Below are 9,895 nucleotides of genomic sequence, written 5' to 3'. Positions count from 1 at the left end.
TAAACGACAGAATAAATATTGCAATAAAATCTTTAATTTGAAATTAAATACATGCAAATCAAACAATTCTGGGTAAAGGTTTTAGCTCGTTCCCGACCCATCATTTTGTCTGTGTATGTATATATGTATGTATATGTACATATAAAGGCACACACTTATATAAAGATATATTTTAGATTCCTCATTCATAAGAACAAGAGCTTGTCACCCAACAAAAAAATTCCAGGAGTTGACAACAGCCACAAAAAAATGTCAAGAATCAGTAAATGCAGAAGCGAAAAATGATTTAATTGCACTCTATCGTAAGATACGTTTACATAACTGAAACAAGTACAAGGTTCAAATAATATTTGTTCGTATGTGTGATTTAAACAGATTCAATTTATTTCAGGGTTGCTCCAAAAATTTGTCTGAATGTCAAAATTGGCAAAGTGTATATGTTTTCTTTTCATAACTGGTGGGGTTTTAATATATATATAAAGGTACACTGGTATTTGTAATAATGGAGAATTCCTGGGTCTTTTACAAAAATACTAAAGGTTTTTCCCCCAAAATTTGAAGTATGTGTCTCTTAACTGTTTTTGTCACTAATACTGTATAACACTTGCGTTTTATTAACTATAATTGGGTGTAAGGAATTAAATTATTCAAATCAATTGCGACTGAGCCGTAACAAATTAAATCTGGTGGTGGCATGGCTGGCTTGGCCTCGGTGCATCGATGGTCATTAGTCTGACTTCTCTTCATCCCGAGCAGACTACTCTTCACGGTTTGCGTAGACACACGCTGTCTATGTCAAGCAGCTTGTCTTTTTTAACTTGTCCGTTTTGTGCATCCTTTTGTGAGTAGAGTTCTCTGCGTACCTCGGTACTGTGTGTCTTATATCGGAAAAGGGAAGGTGACAACAAAGTAGACTGTCATGATGTTTTGTTTTCTTCTCAAGGGATAATGATTTAAAATGATTAAAAATAATAATAATAAATTTGTACTGTTGTAAATTATCATATTGTACAGAAAGGGATTAAAAGGTTCTTCCAAACCTTTTAAGAGAAATCACTGGTCGATGATTTGTTTACGACTCCATTGGATGTAAATAGTTTTCTATGACTACTCTTCATTTTGTTTACTCATCATCTTCTTCCTGCCCCTGGCAGTGACTTCCTGTGTGTGGGTGTTGGGTTCGAGGGTTCAGTTTGTTTGACCTTTATGATCTCATGTCAGCTTTGTGCTACATGCCTCCCTCAGTATTCCTTGGCTGAAGAACAGAACACAGATTCGAGCTCTTTGAACTCTTCGTCCCTTTCGTGTAACTTGGTGCTTTGAGTCGAACATGGAAGCACACTGATCAACAAACGTCCGCTGTTATTTATCTACTCTTTATTTAAGCAGAATATTATTTTTAAAATTTTGAATTTCGTTTGCGACATTGGGCCCCTTTTATTTTTTTGTTATTTACCGCTGCTACAATGACAAAGAAGAAAGCAACCTGATGCTGATAATGGTACGGATTACACGGCCCTTTGACTCACAGGAAATAGTCGATGCTTTGATGAATCCTGAAATCCTCCTGAAGTTCCCATCAGCGGCACCTCTTGAAAGATGCTATCTCAGTTTGTTGCATTTTTACAGAGAAGTGAGAAAGTGACACTTCCTGAAGTTGTCATATTTCCTGATGAAATTCCGGGTGATTCCAAAGAAACCAAGCAAATTCCACATGCAATTTTGGATTTATTTATTCCTTGCGTTTGGATCCAAAGCTAACAGAAACGGGCTGAGATGAGAAGATGTACGTTTTGATTTGTAAATGTTCGACGCAGAGACCTGGATACGGGGGTAGAGATGTGATGACGTTTGTGATGTCACTTTATTTCCTGACCTGACTCTTATGGGCTATGACTTATGTTCTCGATGATGTCACTGAGGTGTGGTCGTGGATGCCATTGACTTCTTTCAGTAAACATGACATTCAGACTCCTCCTGTCCGCTTCTTCTTTTTTAAATTATAACAATTAGGCCATGTTATCTTACTGCACACATGTACATACCATACATTTAATGTAATAATACATTATTTAATGTGATGGAACAGACACTTAATATATAATATGTCAAACAATTACAATTTAATGTTTGTTTGGACGACATGCAAGCTCTCTTTGCAGTCTCATTATGTTAGGGTTAATCACATATTTTCATTTGTAAACATAAATAAAGACGAGTGAAGAAACAGATCAAGGATGTCCCTTATTTTTTATTTTATCATCATATTTCAACATTTAACTCTTAAACAGAGCACTTCTGTGGCGTAGCTTGAGCCGTCAAGTAATAAATAAAATACTTTTTTCACGTTGGACTTGGACTAGTGCAAGTGGAAATATTAAATAAGAATATTTAAAATAAATTGAATAGCACCTCAATCGACATGGTTTTTATCCTCAACTTAAATTAAATTAAATTAAATGTTATTTATATAGCGCCAGATCACAACAGAAAGTCATCTCAAGGCACTTTACAGGATTAGCAGGGAGAAACAGAACCCAACTTGACCCACAAGAGCAAGCACTTTGGAGACGGAGGCAAGGAAAAACTTCCCTTTAACAGGCAGAAACCTTGGACAGAACATAAGACTCATGGTAGGCGGCCATCTCTCTGGACCGGCTGGGTTGAGAAGGAGAGAGAGAGAGAGATAATGACCGGCAGGAGGAGAGTCAAAAACAAGATGGATAGGGAAGTGATAGAGAGACAGAGCAGGATCAGACAAAAACAAGATCTATAAAGCTATGAATGCTACTGCCAGCAATATGGACATCAGTGTTGAGGGTCACAGGTCCAGGTTCTGCAGCACCACGGACAGAAGACAGAGACAGAAGAGGGACAAACAGAGGGAGAGAGAGCACAAGACTACGGGGAAGAGAGAGAGATTACTCACATATATTTATAACATGAATAATCAGACAGAGAGGGAAGAGCTCAGTGTGTCATGATGTTAAGCCACCAGTGCTGGCCTATGCCAGCATATTGATTATTGTATTGATTAACCATAAGCTTTGTTTAAAAGGAGTCTTTAGTCTACTCTTGAACACAGAGATGGTGTTTGTCTCAGGAACCAATCAGGGAGCAGATTCCACAATACTCGACCAACCAGCCTATCAAATAATGCGCCCAGCAACTACTAATGTTCAGCATTGGGGCCCAGTTACACCAATAAAACAACATCTAAGAGGTTTAAAATAAAGCAACAATTGTGTCGTAAAATACAGGATTTTTTGATTGACATATATTTTTTCAAGCATACTTATTTTATCCTTTATTTAGTTTTAAATCCAATTTTCTGATTTTCAGGCCCCCCCCAAAAAAAAAGAAATATGGATGACAATAATCAGCGGATTACCAGAAAAAATAGCGAAGGCAGGTTTCGTCATATTTCTTTTGGATCCTCGGTTTCAGTCTTATATTTTCGTTATGACAGAGTAACAGTGGTGTTTATTTTAATTAGGGCAGAGTCTGTTCGTTTCACTGATCCGCTTTGGAATTACAGTCTGCATTGTGACTCTCTCTCTGTCGCCATTTCTCATTATTGGGCCACAAGTTACTGTTAAAGTGTGTGTGTGTGGGAGGGGGGGGGGGGTTGGATTAAGTCAAACAGACACCTCTGGTTATTCAGAGGTATGGAATTATGTCAAGAAGCTAACTGGCTGTCAGCACTCGCTGCGCTTCCTCCCGTCCTCATTTAGAAAAGAAGCAACTTCAAATGACTTAAGCCATTGGTCGTCAGTGCCAGAGCCGCACTGTTGACAGGTAGGGAGGGGTCTTAAGCCTTCAAGATCAGCGTGGCTCCTTCTTGCATGGCTGGATAGCAGAGGAGTAAGTAGGGAGATGGGGGGGGGGGGAAGGAGGCAAATGCTTGAATTCAATGAAGCTGGGGCATTTAATTGTGACAGATGATTCATGACCAATCAAGGATCTGGCTCGCATTATCACAGTCCAATTTGACTGCATCCTCGTCCAATCGATCGGCATGTCTAGCAGCTTTTCATGGCAGCCATGTTTCTTTTTGGTCTCGTCCTTTCTTTCACTGTCAGTTCTTTTCAGAAATGAAAGCTTCATCATTCCTCAGCTGGGCTCAGTCCGATCCCTGTGGAGAATGCTGCCGCACAAAAAAAGAGGAATAATAGACACATTTAATCCTAAATAAAGAAATGCAGGCTTACTGCCCCGTGCATGAAGTGACCAAACCGGACCTTTTGTTTCACATTGGATCTTAATATTGTTCCATGACAAAGCTGCTGTTTTCTAAAACGAATGCATCTTGATGACAAAACTGAAGCCGTCTTTTTTTCTCCCCTCCACAAATGCATCTAATTAGGCAATTAGACAGATGTATTGCTATTTACTGCAATAATCCAAGCTTTCATGAGTAAAAGCAAGCAAAACAATGAAAGAAAATGTTGAATGGAAGGGTGATTTCTGCTCTATATTAAACTTTGATTGTGGCATTTTATGTTCCTTTTATTATAATATTTTTCAATGCCAGGAAAATGACAAGCAGATTGAGAAAGAAAGAAAGAAAGAAAGGGGAGAGAGAGAGGGAGGCAGCATGTTAATGATGGAAGCACTGAAGGCAGTGTACAAGAGGTGCATGCCATCATTTTGATATTCAGATTCTTCTGCCCACAGATGGCATTATGGCACATTTGGATGATCGCATTGTGGGATTAACGGCCCTGCCTTGTCATTTTCAGCAACAATGCCGTGGTTTAGGGATGCTATTTCTCACATGGCGCGTCGCATTAAAGCCCGGCCCGGAGATTTACATAAATCTTTGTCTTAAGATGAAAAGCAAAGTGAGGCTTGAGACAAAGAAGTTAAGCTTTGAAAATATGAAGGAGAAGAGAGGGAGGAGAGACGTCACATTGGTGGAGAAGGGGGGGGGGGGCTGAAAGAAAGCAAGAGACGAAGGGAGAACATTTTGAGGATTGGAGAAACGCCGATTGGAGAAACAGTGCGTCCTCCCATTCTTGCCGGCTTCTGTTCGATTGAAATAATTTTAAAAAGAAGTTAATCGGGAAGGAGGAGGGAAATGTGTATTTCTAGGGGGGTTGTGGTATTGAGGTGGAGGATGAACGCATACATGATTTTATGTTGCACGACTGATTTCCTCATATCCTGACTTGCAGTCATTTGGAAAAGTGCCCTAGAATAGATGATTGAACCACCAATTTCACATCCACCCTGAGAATGTCGCAGCTCAAGCATCGGCTTTCTTCACACAACGGCCTTCATTCCAGACAATCAGTGATTGTCAAACTACAATATCGCTGCATTGACTGCGTAGCTCAAAACTGTATGTGGACAAAACACTAATAACTCGGAGAGACACTGGAGCAGGGATTTCCAGACTTCCCTGTCCACAGACACCTCCGGGGGGGTGGCGTGGGGGGGGCTGAAAGAAAGCAAGAGACGAAGGGAGAACATTTTGAGGATAAATCCATATTTCCGACCCGAGGCGTTCCCAGTCCAGCATGGTCTTCCCTGAGGCCTCCTCCTGGTTCCTGGCGTGCATCTTTTGGTCGGTGTGGTCCCCCTGGGAGAGGACAGCACCCACTCCAGTGTCGGATGCATCCACTTCCACTGCAAACTGACGAGCAGGATCCGGTCGAGCGAGGAACGGGTGCAAAGGCTTAAGCCGTTTGAAGAGGACTTCTTTTGCAAAACCTTTGAATGTTAACCAATATAAATGTTGTTCAAGGGGATTTGAATGAGCATGGTGACAACGTTCCAATCTAATTCTGATTAACAAACCTACCTTATTCCCGTTGTATACTTAGGCGACCCGAGCCACCTCTTTGTGGAGGTTTGGTTCCGCAGGATGAGTGGGAAATTGGAAAAATATGTTCTGTGCACAGAAACGCCCAAATTGGATTGTATGTCATCTGAAATGAAAGCAAATAATTTCACAGTTAATGGGCTTAATTTCAGTAAATGATTTCAGAGAGGGATATTTTGGATATTATTTCTGTAAAGAGCTTGCCACTTTTGCATTATTAATATTTATGCTGTATTCACCTAAATGACATTGATGTTCGCATTCAAAGTTACATGATTCTAATAATCTGAGCTTCGGCTGGTTATTGAAATTAGTGGTAGGACCCAGGAAGCTCTGCTCACTCGGATTTAATTCACTGAAGATGGAATGGAGGAACAAAAAGGAAAAAAGAAAGTAAAAAAAATGACTTGAATAAAAAAGTATTTTTTAAAATTCTGAACAAAGAAGTGATTAGGCCTTGTAGAAATGTCTTCAGTAGTTGAATAAATGAATAGTTGTAATTAAATAATGACTGAAGCAATCAGTCCATAAAGCATTGATGTCCAGGGAAGGGGGTCTTCCAATGTAAGACGGACTGACAGTGATTGTCAAGGCCCATTTTCCTGCTGATGATTTGTTGTGATTGGACGTGTCAGTCTTCCGTCTCTGATTAAAAACAGAAAGCCCAAACAGCCCCCTGCTTCCTCTTCTTTTATTTTATTTTTTCTGTTCTCTTTCAATTATTGTTGGCACAAACCGATGGGAGCATGCTAATTAATTTGTCAGTCCACTTGAGGGGGATCTGTGAAGATTCCAACTGCCCTTAGCACGTTGAATGTGTCTACAGTAAGCGGTTCTATTTGGGGAACACAGGTTTCAAATAGATGTTTTAAAACCCAAAAGATAGAACACCCACTCTTACTCTTGCATAACGCTTACACCCTACAGTGAATTGCTGTTGCTGTCATGCCGTGCTAAGCAGAGCTAATGCTCATTATGAGAGCTGTGCTAATGAATTATATGCATGCGTAGGGTCAGGATTTAACATGTGGAGCTAAGCGTAGGGATTTCTTTACGTGATTTTAAAGTTTATTTTGCTAATCATCTGGCCACACAGGAGCAGTCCCGGGCCTGTGGAGAGAAGGGGCACCAACGGATGGAGGCGTGTGTGTGTGGGTCACGCTTTCGGAACCCTGCCTTACCAGCACTCTGAGGATTTTAGAGAGCAGGACAGTACTAAAGGTCTCCAGGTGAACTTTAAGCAGACCTGCCTAACTTGGGAAAATATATCTGAGCAGCACAACATAACATAATTCAGAGCATTAGCATTCATAAGGCGAACAGCTAATACTCCTGGGGATTCTAGCTGTCTTGGTGGTTTCGGTCCATTCTTTGTTTTCTGCTCCAATAGGAGTTTAAGTATCTGGAGTCTCTACCGGTCAGAACTGAAGAAGCCTCCTGATTGGGAGCTGCATTGAGTTGCATCTGAAGTTATGCATTTTCACCTTCCTACTATGGTGGACCCCTCTAAACAATTCATACGTATTCACACACCTGGCATGGATGGGGGTGGGGGGGTAGCAGATTGTTAATCTGCAATGACCCGCTATGCTAGTCTGCTATGACCTATGATCCTCTGTCTGACCTGGCTGTCCCTGCCGCTGCATTTGTCTCCACTCCACTGGCATTAGCTGAGGACCCTGAAACCCACTTCAAATACCGTGATAATAATATCACCGTTGAGTTGAGGGATGTCGAGAGTCTAACTGTATGACGGAACCCAAGTTTTTTTTTTTTTTATTCATTTTATCTTTCTTAGAAATAGTAGAATGGCATTTGGGAAGCTTTGATTAAAAAGACTAAAAAAAAATCTAATCTCTAGACTTTTACATTACGCCCCCCCCCAAAAAAGATAAAAAGAAGAAAAAGCATTGCGTGGCAGCGAGGATGCTTACTGCATGTTGTGTTATAATTTTCACATTGCATAGATATTAAGACTTGAATGAATAAATTAGCAGAAAATAGAAGAGGCCAAATCCTCTCTATTGTCATGAAAAAAGCATATTTATTTTTTGAAAAGGTGTTACAAAGAAAACAGCATTATTGAGTCCACTGCTGTTACACGCACAAGCAAACACACACGCACACACACACACACACACACACGCAGCAAATCACTCCTTTTCTCTTGGGCACCATTTCTCATCCCTCTGCTGTGAATCTAAGAAACCATTAAAATAATTCATTTTGTAATTATTTCTGAAAAAATTCTCTTTTGTTCTCTAAATAACTGGATACTTAGCTTTTATTTGGTGGACGGATTGGCCTTGATTACATGCATGACTGTTAAATATCTGGTTACCCAGGGCTACAGACGAGTTGGAGAGACCATCTATTGTCTGCAGCGCTACAGACGAGTTGGAGAGACCATCTATTGTCTGCAGCGCCCACAGAGCAGTCTTTTTTCTCCATCTAGCAGGTCTTCGAAGGCTGCCCGCCGGTTGTGGTTTGGATGGGACGGCCTCGGTTGGGCCACGTTCTCTACGTGGGATTCGGGACTCTCCCTGGCCAGCGTTTGAGATGTGGGCTTAACAGAACAGAGGCAGCAGGAAATTGATTTTATTTAATTGTCCAAACAAATGACCAGCAACCCCCCCCCCCCCAGCCCATTGTGTTCATGTTGTTTTTCCATTCTTTGTTTTTCATCACCGCTCAGCATCACTTGAGGGAGCTCAGTGGCCAGTTTGCAGACCAAGGCCTTGCACAAACACACAGAACGTGCCAATCTCACACTCAGCCACGCTCAATCAGGCCTCTCGCTCCATTTCCCTCTGTGCCTCTCTTTTGGCCACTAGGCAGTGGCAATGGACTCTAAGCTGCCACTCATTAAAACAAATGGTGGCAGGGCCTGTACCGTTCGCTGCCAAGGCTTTAGTGGCTGTGCGATGGTGAAATCAATGTGTGTGTGTGCGTGTGTGTGTGTTTCTCGAGTAGAAGACGGTGCGTGTCCAGCTCTGGAGCCTGTAAGGCCTCGGTTCACCACCTTCTTTCAGGCCTCCAGTCCTGAGGGATTGAAGGATTGGAAAGGGCTTCTGTGTGTGAAACAGAATTAGCAAAATATCCATCTCACTATCCGTCAGGTGTCTGGGTTGAACTGCTGGGAACTCCAGAATCACCCCAAAAAAGATTTACAAAAACATAACCAGCCCACTGATTTCCTTCCACGGTCCACGCTCTGTGTAATATCCGACCGAAACAAGGAATCCGCTACTGCTCAGTGTCACAATTAGTACGAGACCGCCATCGTTATGGTCTAAATGTCCGGTCTGGGAGGAGTTTGCATGTTCTCTCCGTGTCTGCGTGGGTTCTCTCCAGATCCTTCAGTTTCCTCCCACCTCCAAAAACATGCAACTTGTACGGACTCTTCTTATTCAGGGTGATGAAAATGCAAAGCAGCAAAATCTATGCAACTGTTCATTCAATTTCTATAGCGCCAGATCACAACAGAAAGTCATCTGGAATAACATGGAAAGACCTGCAGGGAAAGACAGAACCCAACTTGACCCACAAGAGCAAGAACTTTGGCAACAGAGGCAAGGAAAATCTTCCCTTTAACAGGCAGAAACCTTGGACAGAACCTAAAGCTCATGGTGGACGGCCATCTGTCTGGATTGGCTGGGTTGAAAAGGAGAAGGAGAGAGAGAGAATGGCAGGTATAGGAGGAGAGTCAAAAACAAAATGTAACATATAAATTCTATTCTGTAATCAAGTTACTATGACTTTTAATAATGTAATTTGATTACTTTCAAAAGAAGGAGATATTAAAAACATGAATTTTACTCAAGTGTATTCTGCAATCAACAGAATACTATAACATTCGAAAAGAAAATGGGAAAGGTTCATGTTACTGGGTTAGCTGCTGACAACTTCATTATACACATGTGTGTATTAGTATTCAACTCACGGGAAGCTGCTCACAACTCTGTGTGCAAACTCAACTTCATTCTCCTTCCATGTCAATCGATTTCATAGTGAAGTTCCAAACATGTCGTCTTCAAACTGGGATGCAAATCCAAAAAGCGTCCCGCT

The sequence above is a fragment of the Brachionichthys hirsutus genome, chromosome 18 (assembly GCF_040956055.1).
Source record: "Brachionichthys hirsutus isolate HB-005 chromosome 18, CSIRO-AGI_Bhir_v1, whole genome shotgun sequence".
NCBI classification, from domain to species: Eukaryota; Metazoa; Chordata; class Actinopteri; order Lophiiformes; family Brachionichthyidae; genus Brachionichthys; species Brachionichthys hirsutus.
This window is presented reverse-complemented; position numbering follows the sequence as displayed.